This window comes from Bufo bufo, chromosome 2 (genome assembly GCF_905171765.1).
Source record: "Bufo bufo chromosome 2, aBufBuf1.1, whole genome shotgun sequence".
Taxonomy (NCBI): Eukaryota; Metazoa; Chordata; class Amphibia; order Anura; family Bufonidae; genus Bufo; species Bufo bufo.
The window spans coordinates 629,141,744-629,161,897 of NC_053390.1; positions in this window are offsets into that span (position 1 = coordinate 629,141,744).

Sequence of the window (20,154 nt, forward strand, 5' to 3'; positions counted from 1 at the left end):
TGTATACTTATCAGTAAAAGTGGACACACACACTAGACCAAAGCTGGCCAAAATTTTTGTGGGAATAGCCAACCATCTAATGTGTATTGTTCAGCAAACAAGAAAACGTCAGTCATGATGAATCTCAACATGTCACATCCTTTGTTCCCAAAGGAGATAAGGTGCTGCTAGAAGCATCTGACAGTGGCTTAGTCTACTCCCCCCACTGAAAGGACATCCACACTCAGCCAAACCAAGTGTGCTTGTGTAGGGGGAGGGTGCGGGGATAGCTGTTCTCAGAAAGTTCCAACTATTAAAAGCATATGGCAGCCTTTACTATGATGGGAAAACCAGTTTAAGATAATTTCCTCATGGGAAACTATTCACATCAAGGAAGTTTAGAGTGCAGCTATTCCCTATAGCCGGTGCTTCCTCTGTCGTAGCCTTTTACAGTCTATTTTTTATAGCCATAGTTTAAATCCTTAAGAAAAAGATGCCAGAAAAATGTAACAACTAATGAATAAAAATATTCCAACTACATTTCCAGACAGAGGTTAACACCACAACTGGTCAGTTGTATTGTGGCGAATATCATTGTGTGTAACATTAGCCTTACGCAAGATGTCAGTCAATTAAATCCAGAAAAGAACAGACGACTTGAGCTTATGTTAGGGTTAAGCTCATGAAATTAACGGTAAATGTGGGAGAAAGAGAAGAGATGATTTCCCAAAGTAAAAAAGGATTGAATTTCAAGATATAGGACTGAGAAGGAAAAAAATCTCATAGCACACAAGATGGTTGAAAGGAAAAAAAAAAACATGAGAGCTTCTTCACAATTGTCCCACTGTCAAGCTGATCGTTTCATTCAAGAAGGACTTGTCCTTGAACTTAGCACCGTTCTGAGTGCTTTAACCTGGATATAATTTATTGATATAAAGAGCGCGCTTTATACAAATTAACTGAACCCAGGTTAATTCATCTGGAAATTAAGCGCTAATTACATGAGTGGATATATGAAATTCATCTGGATAAAGCCTCCACTATGCTAGCAGTCTAAGACACTTATGGTGCTAGAGTTTAGTTGGCAGGAATTTAATATAAATGTTCACCTTCAAACATTAGTTGTAAGTGTGAATGAAGAATTAATTTACAGAAAAGTGAGTCTGTATTATAGTCTGGAGCTGCATTCACAATTCTGCAGGATGCCAGAGCTGAGATCCCCCAGCATTTCATGCAAAGAGCATGATCTGGTAGTTTTTATTCTTCAAAGTGTCCTGTTTAGGGCTCATTCAGGTGGCCGGCCGTATGTACGCGTCCGAATCCGTTCCGCAATTTTGGAACAGGTGAGGGCCCATTTATTTCAATAGGGCCACAAAAGTGTGCTGTCCGCAACCGAAGTTCCGTTCTGCGGCCCCACAAATAATATAGAGCATGTCCTATTCTTGTCCGCAAGACAAGAATAGGCATTTCTATATAGGTGATTGAGTCAGCACAACCCTGCATGTAGGTGCACATCACTATGGCGAAATACATATAAAAACACAAAATACAAATATGATAGCACTCTGCAACCAGCATTCTGCCCTGCCTCTATGCTGGATGAGGCATTGGTGTACATTTTGGCCAAAGCGTAATAAGCCACTCACCACGTCAAGGTCGCCTCTATGGAGTGGTCCCTAACACTAGTTCCTACCTGTTTATGGGCCATGACAGCCACACAAAGTCCAGGGAATGCAGGTCAGCATACACGCCAAGCACACTCTGCTTTTAACCCCGTCCGGTGCCATTACAGCTTTCATCGGATCCAGGGATGCAAGTACCAACATGCACGCTGAGCCCACCATATACTTCTCCTGGAGCCAAATGGCTACTGGTAGGTTCTATATAAGCAGACTCAGTTTTATACTGACTTTAAAACCAGCCTCCAGGACAGATTGACTGGTCAGGTGTGCTTGACTCAAAGGAGATCGCCACGCCTCCAATATATACTACAAAGAAAAAATGTGGGTGATTGAGTCAGCACAACCCTGTATGTAGGTGCACATCACTATGGCAAAATACATATACAAACACAAAATACAAATGTGATAGCACTCTGCAACCAGCATTCTGCCCTGCCTCTATGCTGGATGAGGCATTGGTGTACATTTTGGCCAAAGCGTAATAAGCCACTCACCACGTCAAGGTCACCTCTATGGAGTGGTCCCTAACACTAGTTCCTACCTGTTTATGGGCCATGACAGCCACACAAAGTCCAGGGAATGCAGGTCAGCATGCACGCCAAGCACACTCTGCTTTTAACCCCGTCCGGTGCCATTACAGCTTTCACCGGATCCAGGGATGCAAGTACCAACATGCATGCTGAGCCCACCATATACTTCTCCTGGAGCCAAATGGCTACTGGTAGGTTCTATATAAGCAGACTCAGTTCTATACTGACTTTAAAACCAGCCTCCAGGACAGATTGACTGGTCAGGTGTGCATGACTGCATGGAGATCGCCACGCCTCCAATATATACTACAAAGAAAAAATGTGGGTGATTGAGTCAGCACAACCCTGTATGCAGGTGCACATCACTATGGCGAAATACATATACAAACACAAAATACAAATGTGATAGCACTATGCAACCAGCATTCTGCCCTGCCTCTATGCTGGATGAGGCATTGGTGTACATTTTGGCCAAAGCGTAATAAGCCACTCACCACGTCAAGGCCGGACGGGGTTAAAAGCAGAGTGTGCTTGGCGTGGCGTGGCGATCTCCATGCAGTCATGCACACCTGACCAGTCAATCTGTCCTGGAGGCTGGTTTTAAAGTCTGTATAAAACTGAGTCTGCTTATATAGAACCTACCAGTAGCCATTTGGCTCCAGGAGAAGTATATGGTGGGCTCAGCATGCATGTTGGTACTTGCATCCCTGGATCCAAAGAAAGCTGTAATGGCACCGGGCGGGGTTAAAAGCAGAGTGTGCTTGGTGTGCATGCTGACCTGCATTCCCTGGATTTTATGTGGCTGTCATGGCCCATAAACAGGTAGGAACTAGTGTTAGGGACCACTCCATAGAGGCGACCTTGACGTGGTGAGTGGCTTATTACGCTTTGGCCATTTCTATATAGCACTGGCCCAAAATATGGAGCGCACATGGCCGGCATCCATGTTTTGCAGAACGCCTGAATGAGCCCTTAGGCCACTCGTACATGCTGCGACCCGGAAGTGGTATCGGCATAGGGATTACCACAAATTGCCAGGTTGCACAATTGCAGCCAGGAAATAAATGGCAAATACAGGTGAGCATGGCAATTAGTGGGCAATCACTGTGTCAGCTAGACTTTTTGTGAAAATAATCACATAATCACAGTACTGACTACTGTAATGCATTTGCATTCTTTTGTATGTTGTACATTATGCCTATGCATATTAATGCAGACAGGGTCTGTTAAGCTATTGTCTGCAGAACCCATCATTTTTAGTGCTACCAGCTGGCAATCTAATATTATAGTATGGGTGCTTCCAATCAGAAGCTGTGAATTTCAGCACCCAATCTTTTTGTTCTCCTGAGAGATAAGCCACCACCAGAAGTGTTGGACAGCAACTTTCTCCTCTCTCTCCACTGAAAACACATACATGCCTAGCCAATCTTAGTATGTATGTGTATGGGGGACTTAGGGAGAGATAGTTTTTAGCCAAATAAGCATTCACCCAATAGCTGTTGAATGTGTATGCTCATCATAACAGGGACTTACAAGAGACAGCCATGGAGACCTTAATTGACAGACCCTGCTGAAATCAGTGGAATATGTCCTTAATCTATTGCATATAGAGGGCCTACTACTTTTTCCTTGATGGCAGATATGAGGGGAATTGTGGATTGAGGGTTTTAATGTTTTTGGAGATAAGGTAATGCTAGAAGTGTCTGGAAGTGGTTATAACTGCCTGTCTTCATTAAAATAAACATGCATGCTTGCCTGCTATCTTATGTGTAAGTCGGACCTTAGTCAAGCCACTCTGTCCAAACTGGCAGTAGTGTCGATGTCCAAACTGGCAGTAGTGTCATCACGGCTGATCCGGCCACCTTTGATAATGCAACAATGAAATGACTGAGATTATGGCTCTAGATTTGTGATGGCTAACCTCCGACACTCCAGCTGTGGTAAAACTATGACTCCCAAGATGTACACTTGTATGGCTGTTCTCAGAATTCCATATAAATTAATGGAGCCTGCTGGGAGTTGTAGTTTCACCACAGCTGGAGTGCCTGAGGTTAGCCATCACTGCTCTAGACTATGCATATTTTTTACCTTAGCTATTCTAGTTGCATTAGGAATATGTAGCTTAGGCCTCTTTCACACTTGCGTTGTCCGGATCCGGCGTGTACTCCATTTGCCGGAGGTGCCCGCCGGATCCGTAACAACGCAAGTGAACTGAAAGCATTTGAAGACGGATCCGTCTTCAAAATGCTTTCAGTGTTACTATGGCACCTAGGACGCTATTAAAGTCCTGGGTGCCATAGTAGTAGTGGGGAGCGGGGGAGCAGTATACTTACCGTCCGTGCGGCTCCCGGGGCGCTCCAGAATAACGTCAGAGCGCCCCATGCGCATGGATCACATGATCCATGTGATCACGTCATCCATGCGTGTGGGGCGCCCTGACGTCACTCTGGAGCGCCCGGGGAGCCGCACGGACTGTAAGTATACTGCTCCCCCGCTCCCCACTACTACTATGGCACCCAGGACTTTAATAGCGTCCTGGGTGCCATAGTAACCATTCAGAAAAAGCTAAACGTCGGATCCGGTAATGCGCCGAAACGACGTTTAGCTTAAGGCCAGATCCGGATTAATGCCTTTCAATGGGCATTAATTCCGGATCCGGCCTTGCGGCAAGTGTTCCAGATTTTTGACCGGAGAAAAAAGCGCAGCATGCTGCGGTATTTTCTCCGGCCAAAAAACTTTCTGTTCCGGAACTGAAGACATCCTGATGCATCCTGAACGGATTTCTCTCCATTCAGAATGCATTAGGATAATCCTGATCAGGATTCTTCCGGCATAGAGCCCCGACGACGGAACTCTATGCCGGAAGAAAAGAACGCAAGTGTGAAAGAGCCCTTAGGTATCTTGTAGAATACCCGGATTTTATAGTTTGCCTTTAAAGGGAACCTGTCATGTGGATATTTGATTATAATCTAACTAATTATATACAATCATTAACTACTAAAAAGTAGGTTTAAAAGTAATATCAGGAATTATTAGTTTACTGAGAGAGTAGTGGATGCATGGAATAGCCTTCCTGCAGAAGTGATAGCTGCAAATACAGTGAAGGAGTTTAAGCATGCATGGGATAGGCATAATGCCATCCTTCATATAAGATAGGGCCAGGGACTATTCATAGTATTCAGTATATTGGGCAGACTAGATGGGCCAAATGGTTCTTATCTGCCGACACATTCTATGTTTCTATGTTTCTACCTTAGATGTATTCACTTACTGGTGTGACAGATGGTTACCTTATAATATACACACAAAGATGCCACATGCCGCATGCTAATGAGCTGATTGGAGTCCCGCGTGATGTCATTGAGTCCAGCGTATATTTAATTCAGAGCTATAGCCACTCCCCCGCCCACCTGCTGCTGGTTCATATGGAAACAAACTGTCATTCAGCAGGAGGTGGGTGGGGAGAGTCAGGAGCTCATGAATATTCATGACTCATCATTATCAGCTGGAGCTTTTCAATACAAGATGTTGGCAGATTGACTGGGTCAATTAAAGAAAGTGACCCAGCATTGTGCTAAGAGAATCAATCACTTATTTATGTTGCCCTTAGTTAGGACACCATAAAACTGGTGACAGGTTCCCTTTAACATGTGTCAGTTGTCCCAGCACAAAATCCACCACCAAAAAACTCAGCTAGGGGAATAAACGGAGAGGGTATGTTGCCTTAATTTCATCGCTTTTTGTGCTTTTACATTCTTAACCATTTTTTTATGTTCTCTGTACTATCTAAGAAAACGTGCAACACCAGAACAAAAAAAATTGACCACAAACTCAATTCATCAGTGTTGCAATTTTCTTGACATGCCAATTACATTGTTGACTTGTTTGTTAGAGTAATTAGTTCCACCTTTTCTCAAGCATAGCAAGGTGTAAAGCAGGTATCCTCAAACTGCGGCCCTCCAGCTGTTGTAAAACTACAACTCCCACAATGCCCTGCTGTAGGCTGATACCTGTAGGCTGTTCAGGCTTGCTGGGAGTTGTAGTTAGTTTTGCAACAGCTGGAGGGCCGCAGTTTGAGGATGCCTGGTGTAAAGTGTGTCTTTGGTGGCTATTTGTTTCTTCAGGCCAAGAGAACGCACTGCAGGGGTATTCTATTAACAAGGAGAAACATACACATCTACCCAAACCTTGTTTGAGCAATATATTCAGTTAAAAAGGCTTCTTTGTTCCAGATTTTAAGACTATGGCCCCTACCTTACTGTTGTGGATTTGGATCCACTGTACCAACCACTCAAGGTGGTCGGCTGTTGACCCACTGGGATCAGAGACATCAATGTGAGGCACCTGGGGATCAGGTAATACTCATGGTCAAGATACAAGCTGAGGTCAGGACAGGCAGCAATAGTCAAAGTCCAGGAATCCAGATTACAGCCCTTGCAGCAAGGTCTAGTAGAACCAGACAGAACCTGTAGATCAGGTAATGGCTGGGATAAGGACCCCAGCATATATAGGGGAGTTAATGAGTTCATTGGTCAGCATCTGCACAGAAGTACACAACAAGGAACAAATGGTGTAACCCCTGCCATACTGAAGAGAGTAGTGACACAGTGAACTAAGCTCCTAATACACATACACATAGGACAGAAAGACACATGGTGAATGGAGCTGTGAATACAGGCCACACACGTAACATTTATCATACCTTCACTTTTGAATCTTGGCTTCAAAAAGCTGCAACATGAGAATTTGTGACTTTTTGGACTTACTTGCGCAAAATTCTTTTTTGCATTTTTACACCACTCAGTCCTCTTTATAATGTGCATTTTAAGAACATACTATAGTCTTTTTTGCTAATTATATTAATCATATAAATACCAACTCTATACTGCTTGAGTGGCTGGGTTTATACCTTCTGAAACCCCCACATATCTCTCCTTTACCTGTTGAGGAGGCAAAGTAATTTGAAGCTACTGGAACCAAAATGCAAAATCTGTAAAGAGGCTCCACATATATCATATGCTATATACAATCCTGACATTTTCTTATATGTCATAGAGATTTACTGGCCCTTTAGGGCACCAAAACCTGGGTACAAGTGCTACCTTTGCACCCCTATATCTGCGCCCCTAGCAGAGATATCTAGCTGAATAATGTTTGCCCTAGGTAACTGTTCTCATCCTAGCGAAATAAAGCCCTGCTATTTCCCATATTAGGTTTTAAATGTCATTGTAGTCACAATTAGGGTTGAGCAAATCTGGTTTGGATTTCGAACCCGATTTTTTTAGAAACTATATTAAGAATATTGGCTCTATCCTACTGTAAAATGTATGGCCTCCGCGGAGGTCTTTCCGAAGTTTCTGCAAATAATTACTTTGTCTCGCTTCTATCACGCGTCACTTCCATTATTCACATAAATTACTGCATCAAAATACGAAGTTGAACTCGTCTTCATTAATGAGGCACTTAATGAGTTCAGTTTAGTATTTTGATACAGTAATTTATGCGAATAAACTAAGTGACACGTGAGACAAAGTAATTATTTGCTGAAACTTCGGAAAGACCTCAGCAGAGGCCATAGATTTTACAGTAGGACGGAATCGATATTCTTAACATAGTTTTTAAAAGAATCAGGTTCGGATACAGCAATCCGAACCAAATTCGCTCAACCCTAGCTACAATGCTCATCGGACAAGAGACCAGGGCTGGAGCAGGGCTAATGATGCTCGGATCCTGTGTATTCAATCATAACCATTGACTGAGAGACAGTCATATGCGTGATAGGGAGATGCAGCGGTGTCCGTGCGGAGACCAGGAGCGACGCAGTTGCCGGCGAGTGAGGTAAGTACATTGTGTGTACATTGTGAGTTGGATAACCCCTTTAAGTGTTTGCCTTTTTATAGCTAATTTTCAGATGCTAAGAATATACACAATTTTTAAGCCTTATTTCTGATAAATCCAAAAAGAAATAGGAAGCAGCTTGAAAAATAGTCTTCATTAAAAATCTCCTATTGGTTTGAGCTTACAGTCCCTGGGCAGACATATACGTTTCCATGGTAACATACTACAAGCAAACCATGTGTGGTCTGATCCCGCGGTCATACTTTGTCCCCGACTGCTTATTGTACTTTCGGTAAGTTATCAAGAAGTAGGTGGCATGGAATATGACTGCAGGATCACACACTACCATGGCTTTGTTACATGCTTCTAAGCTATTAAAGAAATTTCCCCATGATGTCTTCTTAGCGTTTGGGGAAAGGCAAGTTGAAGCAGAGTTCATTTCCACTATTTTGCAGCATTGACTGGTTAAGGTTCTTGATGCTAATGTAGAAGGTTGTGAGTTCAAATCCTTGCAGAAACTTTTCAGAAATAGAGGCTAAATTAGATTTAAATACACTAACTCAAGCATCGCGCTCGAGCACACGTGGTGTTCGGCCGAACACCATGATGTGCCGAGGATCGCGATGCTTAAGTAAAAATGGTGTTCGGCCGAGCATGTTTGATCAACACTAGAGTTTTCATGTTCTCATCCTGGCTGCATTGGTTTCCTCCCACATCCAACAAGATACTGATAGGCTAATTGGATTCCAACAAAATAATAATATTTCAAGTCTGTTCTTAGGAGTGTGTGATTCTTTTTGAGCAATATTTTGCCACAAATTTACCAATCGCATGCTACCTTGATATTTTTAGCCTAGGGTAAGCTGCGAGGAGGCTCACCGGAGCTGCCGGCCTCTAAAAGCAGCTGATCGGTGGAGGTGCAGGGTGTCAGAACACCCACGAATCATGTATTTATGACCTTTCCTGAGGAAAATCAGTATAAAAAAAATGGATAAACCCTTTTTATCTTCTTTATTATAAAGGTACTGTCAGTTTTTACTCCACTAGGTCACTGGAATTTATCTTTCCTGCAATTGCAGTTTCACAATTGATAAAACTTATTAAAAATCCAACTATACCCCATTAGTAAATAGAACATACTGGGCATGGTGCAAACCGCAAAAAGTCATAAACACTTAGATTTGTTGCAAATCCTACTACATTGACAAAACAGCTAAAAATACACCACTTTTCTAGAGCAATCCTTCCATACATTACCCCCTTAGACTAGACAGTCTGAAGATGCAAGTGGCTCACGCTGGATTATAAGTTTGGTGCATCTTTGGACATTTTTGTTTACCTTTACCCCACCTACTGATTGAATTACTTTGTGACAAAATTTTGGTGCAATTTTGGCACATGTTGGTGCATCTTAAGACATGTCCTGTTTACTGCTAAAGAAAACCCCTTTCCCATTAAAAAAAAGCAAAAAGTATCTAAAGCGCACAATAAATGTGGTGCAAAGCATGGACAATGTGGTCCTTTTAGCTTACTTAATCTCCCCCAATATATCAACAATAGGAACAATTTTTGGGTGAAAGCCATTCTCATTGCTGAAGATATCTAGCAAGCAAATCCCTTTAGCCGCTAGTATGATTACTGAAATTATGGCCATATTTTGAGCAACTTTTTTTTTTTATCCTACAGGTAAAGGAAGAGTTTTATAATTCCTTGTTCATACCACTGGCTAATACTGGCATGGCAGAATGCAACAGCATAAGCTTAGTAAAACTTGGGTGGCAAATGGCAATAATTATGATTTTAAGGCTCACACATCCCTTGTGTGCAGCTGCACAGCCTCTATTTGCTGCCCCCATATTTACAAAGGTGCAGGAAGTGGCATAATATTACGGCTCTGCACATCTGTGACATCTGGATGCTGAGGTTTTCCAGAGAAAAATCATAAAAATGCCAAATGTGAGCAACATATAGTTACAGTTTAATGAACCCTGAATAGAGAGACAGACACATTAAAAAGTGAGCACAGTTTAAGACCACCAGGGATGTTGTAAGCATCTCAGTAATGAAGCAAAGAGTGTTGACAGGTTAGCCAGCACCCCCACTATTTCAATAACAATACTTCCATTGTAATACTACACCTCTCTCCTCTAAAGGATCCTTTTCTCTTTGTAATGTCAGCCTCCAGCTCATCAGTTACAGTTGTCACTTCGTGACAAGATGAATTTCCTCTGATTCAATGTCTAAACTTTGAGGTGCAGTAGTGTAGGAGAACAAACGCTGGGGTGTTACAGGTAGACAGAACAATGACACTGGCTTTTATTGAAAATATTCAATATTTTTTCAACAAAGTTCTAGCGAAATGACCAGTAACAAACATTTTGTTTTAGAAATGACAAGGAATCTCAAATTAAAATTTTAAGACAAAAACAAATAGACCTACGAGGCCTCAATTCTTCCTTTGGTTTGAAGGATTTTGGTTTACACGAATTCAACCATATTTTACAATAATATAAGACTTATAGAACTTTTTCAGATGAATGCCTTGTTTGATGCAATTTCAGAATTACTAACAGTAAAAAAGGATGACTGTTTTTTTTAATAACCAGTTTATATATACTGTATATTTTTTATACAGAATCTATAAGAAAAAGGGCTTAGTATTAATGGGGTTGTCAAGGTTCAGAGCAGAACCCGGACATACCCATATTTTCACCCAGGCAGACCCCCTGACAAGAGCATTGGAGAATTTCATGCTCCGATGCTCTCCTTTGCCTTGAAAGGCAAGGGAGAAAGGCATTTTCAGTAGATCCGGTGACGTTCTGGGCTCTCCTTAGGGCTGCCAGGTGGAGGCTTCCGCCCGGTGCCTGGTGATGTCACTGGCACTGATGGGCGGACTTTAGCGCTGCCCTAGCTTGTAAAACGGCTAGGGCAGCACTAGAGCCTGCCCTTCAGAGGAGATGGTGACGTCACTGAACACACTGCTGGTCGGAAGCTTCTGCCCAGCAATGTATTATTGTAAATAAAAAAGCCCTTGACCTGCGAGATCCAGCGTAAATTGTGAGCATCCCAAAAATATCTGACATCCAGTGTACTTTTTCTGTAGACAGTGTCCGCTGTGGACAGTGACAAGGGCTGCGCCACATCTCCTGTGTAAAGTGTGTGCATCCCAAAAATATCTGTGACATACAGTGTATTTTTTCAATAGACAGTGTCCGCTTCTAACAGTGACATAACCAGTGCTACATCTGCAGTGTAACGTGTGCGCTTAAAAAATGTATCTGTGACATACAGTGTACTTTTTCGATAGACGGTGTCCGCTGCAGACAGTGACATTAGCAGCGCCACATCTACAGTGTAAAGTGTGCGTATCTAAAAATTATCTGTGACATCCAGTGTACTTTTTCAATAGACGGTATCCGCTGCGGACAGTGACATTAGCTGTGCCACATATCTAATGTAAAGTGTGCACATCCCAAAAATATCTGTGACATACAGTGTACTTTTTCAATAGACGGTGTCCGCTTCTGACAGTGACATTACTAGTGCATACACTTCCAAATACTACGCTACCGTACGTGTGACAGACTTTCAATCATATATAACATTTAATATGAATCAGGCAAGTAGTATGGGACGGGGCAGTGGCCGTGATGCTGATGGTGCACGCAGAGGGCGTGGCCCTGAGCGCAAAGAAACTGTGCCTGCTGCCAGAGCACTAGAAAAACAATCATCCACGATACCTAGCTTCATGTCCCAGTTTGCAGGACACCACTCTTGAAGTCAGACCAGTGCGACCAGATGATCGGTTGGATTGCAGCAGATAATGCTTCCAGTCGGTTAAGCACCACCCTGTCTTCCACTAAGTCCAATCTCAGTAGCCAAGAGTCTGCTCAATCCAATCCTCACCCTGATCCTCCTTTCTCCCACCATGGAGAGTCTGGGCAAACAAGTGATCCCACACTCGGATATTCCGAGGAGCTCTTTTCAGCGCCATTCCTTTATTTAGCCCTCTAGCCAAGCATTCTTGAAGAAGGACAGATCTTGTGCCCTGACTCCCAAACTCTTGAGCATCCACAATCACAAGAAGATCACGGTGGGGAATGGCAATTACTGTTTCATGAGGTGGATGATGATGAGACACAGTTGCCCATAACTAAACGGCAATTACTTTCTCAAGAGGTTGATGAAGAGGATGAGATGCAGTTGTCAATCACTGAGGAAATGGTTAGGTCAACAAGTCAGGAGGATGAGCAGAGTGAGGAAGTGGAAGAGGATGTGGTGGACGATGAAGTCACTGACCCAACCTGGGAAGGTGGAAAGCCGAGCGAGGACAGCAGTACAGATGGGGAGGGATCTGCTGCATCGCAACAGTCTGGAAAAGACAGTAGGGTGGCAAAAGGAAGAAGGCAGGCCACATCAAACAGGCCCGCAACTGATCCCCGGAGGACAGCCTTGTGAAAATATCCCTTGCCAAGGGGTAGGTGTTCCGCAGTCTGGCGCTTTTTTGAGGGAAGTCCGGACAACAAAATAATTGTAATTTGTAACATTGAGCATATAAAAATGAGCAGGGGCGTGAACACTAACAACCTCATTACCACCAGCATGATCCGCCACATGGCATCAAAGTACCCTAATAGGTGGGCTGAACTCTTGGGTCCACAATCTGTGTTTGCGGGTCACACCACTGCCTCCTTTTCCCCTGTGTTACTTGCTAGCCATTCCCCTGTCGAAAGCGCAGGCCCGGATGCCTCCCATCCTGCACCTGGACCTTTGCAAGCACCATTAGAGACCACATCCACTTCCGTGTCCCAGCGCAATGTACAAATGTCCTTACCTGGGGCATTTGAATGCAAGTGCAAATACCCACCCACCCACAAGCCATAGCACTAAATGCACAGCTTTCCAAATTACTGGTCCTGGAAATGTTGCCATATAGGCTTGTGGACACTGAGGCCTTACGCAGCCTGATGTCGGTGGCCGTCCCGCGTTACGCAGTCCCCAGCCACCACTATTTTTCAAGGTGTGCCGTGCCCGCCTTACACCAACATGTGTCCCGTAACATCACAAGTACCCTGACCAACGAAGTTACTGGGAAGGTCCACTTAACCACGGACACATGTAAAAGTGCATTTGGCCAGGGACGCTACATTTCCCTGACGTCACACTAGGTGAATATTGTGGAGGCTGGGAGCGAGTCGTACCCTGTGATGGCACAGGTTCTACCGACGCCAAGGATTGCAGGCCTTACTCTTATGAAAATGAACAAGACCTGGATTGACCATGACTTCTCGACTTCACCAGAGGAAAGCTGATGAACATAAAGGCTCTGTAATGTGTTGTTTATAATGTACTGAATACACTGTATTCCCATGCACCCCTTCCACCATAAACAAGGTTATATGGTTGTATCTTCCTTTACTCATCCTCCTTCTCCTCTTACATCATATCAACATTTTTATTCATAGCATATAATGCCCTCGCATATATGCCCTTCGCATATAATGTTTTATAGGGTCAGCTCAGCTGCAGGCCCACGTATATAATTTTTTAGAGGCCACCCAATTATTACCGGACAGGAATAAATAACGAAAATATTTACTCACAAACCGTAGAGCCACCAATATCACCCAAAAATTTAACCACAATCTTCACAAAGTGAAAATCAAAAAAACTTTATTGACAATGTATAATAGGTACATACATGATAATGGAAGGCAGCACAAAGGTGGAACACAAGGATGAGGAACAGGACCCAAGAGAGGGCCGAGAGGTCAGCACACAAAAAAACAGGGAAAGGAATAATGAAAAATGAAAAGACACCAAGACGCCTGTAAACAGTAAGCCCCGGGCAGTGCTGCAGCAGAAGGCAAATATGAGGGCGAAAAACTTGCCTCTGCTGCAGCACTGCCCGGGGCTTACTGTTTACAGGCGTCTTGGTGTCTTTTCATTTTTCATTATTCCTTTCCCTGTTTTTTGGTGTGCTGACCTCTCGGCCCCCTCTTGGGTCCTGTTCCTCATCCTTGTGTTTCACCTTTGTGCTGCCTTCTATTTTCATGTATGTACCTATTATACATTGTCAATAAAGTTTTTTCAATTTTCACTTTGTGAAGATTGTGGTAAAATTTTTGGGTGATAATTTTTTAGAAGGTCAGCTCACCAACAGGTCCTCACCTACAATGTTTTACAAAGTCAGCTCACCAGCAGGCCCTCGCATATAATTTTTTAGAGGGTCAGCTCACCAGCAGGCCCTTGCATATAATGTTTTACAGGGTTATCTCACCAGCGGGCCCTCACCTACAATGTTTTACAGGGTGAGCTCACCAGCAGGCCTCCACCTACAATCTTTTACAGGGTCAGCTCACCAGCAGGCCCTTGCATATACATTTTTAGAGGGTCAGCTCACCTGCAGGCCCTCACCACAATTTTTTACAGGGTCAGCTCACCAGCAGGCACTCGCATATAATTTTTTAGAGGGTCGGCTCACCAGCAGGCCCGCACTTAAAATATTTTACAGGGTCAGCTCACCTGCAGGCCCTCACGTAAAATGTTTTACAGGTTCAGCTCACCAGCAGGCCCTCACATACAATTTTTTAGAGGGTCAGCTCACCAGCAGGCCTTCACCTACAATCTTTTACAGGGTCAGCTCACCTGAAGGCCCTCGCATATAATGTTTTACAGGGTGAGCACACCTGCCAGCCCTCACCTACAACCTTTTAGAGGGTCAGCTCACCAGCAGTCCCTCACCTACAATCTTTTACAGGGTTAGCTCACCTGCACGCCCGCACCTAAAATCTTTTACAGGGTCAGCTCACCTGCAGGCCCTAACCTAATTATACAGAATAGGTAATTTATGCGCATGCTGCCTTGCTTGGATGTGGTAGCCGTAGCTGTTTCTCAGGCTCCCTCTCCGGAATCGTACCATGATTCCTCGTTACCCGTGGTCACCATGGTTTGCGCTGAAAATAACATCAAAAGTTGATAGGGCAGACATCCAAATGGAACTGCCCCAGGTTATCTAGAGTCACCAAAGCAGCAGCAGGCCCTCGCCCATAATGTTTTAGATGGTCAGATCAGCAGACCCTTGCTCCAAATGTTTTTGAGGGTCACCAGCAGGCCATCAATAATAATTTTTCATGGCTGTGTTTGATGACCTTCTTTATGTGTAACAAAGGGTGTATTGGAGTGTTGGTTCCTTGCAATTTTTGGCAGCCCTTTAACTTAGTGCATAGCCTTTATGAGTGAAGGAGTCCCACTACATGAACAATTGTACCACAATGTGAATGAGGCCCACCTTTATGTGATATACAGGTTGTATCGGAGTGCAGCACTTGCACTTTATATACAAGTAAATATACAGGAAAGAATGTTTCCTAACAATTTTTCCTCTAAAATCGATTTTATCTTTGGTTTGGTGCGTATTATTGTCAGTCTGTAAAAGTGGCGTACTACTCAGACAACATCGTTCCCAGCAGCGACCTGGGAGTCCAAGATGCATCCAGGCATCCTCCCCATGCTGTTCCCGAACCATTTTGGTGGTGTATTCATTAATTTCTGACCTTTTCCTATGAACCAGGCACCCTCCCCTCTTCAGAGCAGGGGGTGCCTGGTTTAATGTTAGGATTCTCCCATTGACTTCCATTATACTAGAGTGCTCGGTAGAGCACTTAAGCATCCTGATGTGTTCGGCCAGAGCACCCGAGCAGTTTGGTGCTCGATCAACACTAAAGAGGATTCTTTACAGTAAGAGCAGTGAGACTATGGAACTCTCTGCCTGAGGAGGTGGTAAGTGTGAATTTACTAAAAGAGTTCAAGAGGAGCCTGGATGTATTTCTGGAGTGTAATAATATTACAAGCTATAGCTACTAGATAGGGGTCGTTGATCCAGTGAGTTACTCTGATTGCCAGATTGAAGTCGGGAACAAATTTTGCCCCCTAAAGTGAGGAAAATTGGCATCCACCTCACAGTTTTTTTTTTGCGTTCCTCTGGATCAACTTGCAAGATAAGGCCTCATGCACACGGACGTTTTTTTTGCGGTCTGCAAAATGGATTTCCGTTGTTCCGTGATCCGTGACCGTTTTTTCTTCCGTGGGTCTTCCTGGATTTTTGGAGGATCCACGGACATGAAAAAAAAGTCGTTTTGGTGTCCGCCTGGCCGTGCGGAGCCAAACGGATCCGCCCTGACTTACAATGCAAGTCAATGGGGACGGATCCGTTTGACGTTGACACAATATGGTGCAATTGCAAACGGATCCGTCCCCATTGACTTTCAATGTAAAGTCAGGAGTCCCTATTATACCATCAGATCGGAGTTTTCTCTGGCCACCAATGTGTTAAATACAAGGGAGGGAGGGGGGTCCGGCCACACTGGCCACCAATGTGTTAAATACAAGGGAGGGAGGGGGGGGCCGGCCGCACTGGGCACCAATGTGTTAAATACAAGGGAGGGAGGGTGGCCGGCCGCACTGGCCACCAATTTGTTAAATACAAGGGAGGGAGGGAGGGAGGGGGGGTCTGCCCCCTGCTGCCTGGCAGCACCTGCCAGGCAGAAGGGGGCAGTCATGTACACAGTTCTTTTAGTATATTCTAACCTGAAGCATCACCATCACCATGGGAACGCCTCTGTGTTAGAATATACTGTCGGACCTGAGTTTTCACGAAGTGAAAAATCAGATCTAAAAAGCTTTTATGCAGACGGATCAGCGGATCCGTCTGTGTGAAAGTAGCCTACGGACATGGATGACGGACGCGGATGGCAATCTTGTGTGCATCCGTGTTTTTTCACGGACCCATTGACTTGAATGGGTCCGTGAACCGTTGTCCGTCAAAAAAATAGGATGTGATGTAACAGGCTGGTTTTAAATCTGTAGGGAAACAGATGGGCGCACCATAGGGTAATTCTGTGGGTGTATAATGGTGAACAAAAAGAATTGGCAAGGCTCACCTTGTGTGGTTGTGCGGATATAGGCACAACACTATTGTAGGTATTTTCAAACAAGCCTGGACGTCTGGATATGGCGGTCTGCAGCCTCGGGACCACGAGGGATCTTCAAAAGGAGAAGCCTGGAGCCCCCAAGAAGATAGTAGTGCAAGAAAACAAAACACGTCCCACGGCGCGAATTACCGTCTACCAGTCACCAGGGTCAAGAAGGAATCTTTTAATGCAGCAATACAACGCGTTTCGGGGAATCACTCCCCTTCATCAGGTACAAAAGAGCTGCACAAGTGTAACAGCACAAAGCTACACACATTTATACATACAAACATACCGCCTTAAGGAGGTCACAAGGTCAGAAGGGAGGAGTTTTGGATATTGTCTAGATGAACAATGACACATGTAATGTGCCTATTGGCAGGTTCTCATAATAGACCGCCGATGTGCACATTCCAACCACATCTATGCTGTATGAAGCAGAAAAACGCACTAATAACAGTCCATTTAAAAATATCTCAAATGGCTATGCTCATATAGGGCTGACCTTAAGGAGTATGCCATTGAAAGTGCATCACAAAGGTCCTGATCATGCAGATAAATGATGTGATCCTATTGAGGGTTCAGGACCTGCATCACATGAGCGGATCCTAGTCACGTGAGGACCGTTACCTATTTACAGGAATGCTTCAATGATAAGAAGTCCGTCTTCTATAAGGAAGCTGGCCTGCATCATTCGGCCCAACGTCATGTGACCCGTATCACATGAGTAGATTCCGGTCATGTGAGGGCCGTTACCTGGTTACAGGGAAGCTTCATTCGGTATATAGTAAAAGAAAAAGAAGAAGGATCATATATATAACATAATAATGTCTTGCAAATACAATGATTAGATTCCCACAAGAAAAAGGAAAGAGTACATATATAAAAAAGTGGCATAATATGACTTTAAAAAGATTATTTGATGATTATTAAAAATATATATGTATATAAAAAATATATATGTATATAAAAATGACACATGATCTTATATATAAATATGACATGTTATATAAAACAGTTATATAAAAGTGCACTGTGTGCACACTTTTAAAAATAAATTAAATGACATTTGCCACTCGTTTAGAATGCTGGATAAAACATTCCTACTAATGGAAAGAATATTGATGAAAATATATATAAGTGAATTGGAGCACTGTGTGATCCAACTACATGATAGATGGCAGTTACTACCGTAGTGTAGAATCTGGGGGATATAAAGGTGGGCGCATGCGTGCAATAGAGGAAAAAACACACATGCATCCGCCAACCTACCCAGAAAGGATGTATAATCACCACCAGAGTCTGCCATATTGGTAATACAGCTTACAATTGGACCTATTGGTTTGTAAAAAGAAGAAGGTACAAGACAACAGTTGTATAAATGAGGGTCTAAACCTGATAGAGAAAAGAAGAAATTATTTCTCATATTCTCCATTAGTAATCTGATACTAACAAAGGTGAAATCTATAGGTTAATTTCAAATGCCTCATTTAAACCCTGATGACTCAGGCTATTAAGTTTATAAATCCAGAACATTTCACGTCTTTTAATTGTTTGTGTAATGTTCCGGGTATCGGCATGAATTTTCTCTATAGGTATAACGGAAATGCTTGAAAATAGACCCTGATGTTTGTTCGTAATGTGTCTTGATACACTATGCTGCATAAATTTCTTCTTAGTGTTTGAACGATGCTTGTTCAATCTGTTACGCAACGTCTGTGTGGTGCGACCTACGTTCTGTAATCCACATTGGCATTCAAGCACGTAGATCACGTTATTTGACCCACAGTCCATTGGTTGCTTAATATTAAAAGTTTCCCCAGTGGTGTTATTACGAAAAGAAGTAGACTTTCGTATAGAGAGGTCATATTTTTTTGACTTCCGCGAAAAAAAAATGGAAAACGGAACAACGGCCGCGGATGCACACAACGGTCATGTGCATGAGGCCTAACAGGTTGAACTTGATGGACAAATGTCTTTTTTCAGCCTTATAAACTATGTTACTATGACAGTTCAATTTAGACGGACGAAGAACCTCAGGGATGTTCTTATAAGAGGTCGATATGAAGAAACACATACTGATAAAGATAGCAATTGGCTTAAATGTTTGTTACCTGGTGGCAATTATAGGTGTGGAGTATCCTGATTTTACAATAGGTTGAGACATGTTCTCTTCCTTCAATTAGACAACTGTGTGTTCACGGTATTGCATGTGATTACTGGTACATTCCAGTATGTGGTGTACACAATTGTGTGCACATGTTTTTACTACATAGTTAAGACCATTCGACCCATATAGGTCACATTTGGTGAACATGTTCGGTCATTGGCCACCAAATTGGGTTCACCTAGGCTGATTGAACATATGAATCAGGTTCATAATGGAGACAAGAAATGTATACAATTTTTAGGTTTAGTTAACATAGCACCACAGGAAATAGAAGCAGATGAACATAAAACTCTACTATGAAGAAAACTGAGATCATGAGGATTCAGGCAACGGGACCTTTACGATTAAATTAAAAAAATTATATGAGTGTCTTTTTGGGTTAATTTAGTATGCATCTATCCTATTTGTTTTTCTGTATGTTTTTAATGGTGTGTATAACTTTATATTAATTATGTGGATCTTTGTGACATGTATATAAGGGTGTGTTCTTGATAGTTCTGCAGGCCAGAAGAAGTGTGGTGTGCACGATACGGCCTGCTGTATGCCATATTTTCTTCTTATGTACCCTGTTTCCAATAAAAAATTAGTTTTTTCCTACCGGAGGGTGAGTGCCACGTTGTTATTCCGCTTCCTACAAGTATCACATGCAGTACAGTGTTCTTGCCATCATCATTGGTTACTGCTTCTTCCACTCAGATTACTCTTCCCCCTCCTTCTTGCCATCAACAGCCATCAATATCAGAATGTGTGGCCAAGAAACAACTCTATGCTCCCTCATAGCCAAATGCGGTCACTGCCGTACCAGTTAGTGGATTCTACTGCCTTTAGGGAACTATTGGTGTGCACTCAGCTTCGTTGGAAGATATAGTACCTAGCCACCATTATTTCTCCAAAAAAGCCACCCCTAACTTGTAGTGTCATATGGTGGAGAACGTGGGCTGCTTCTTGCAATTGTCCCTGTCCGGAGGGTGCACCGCACCATG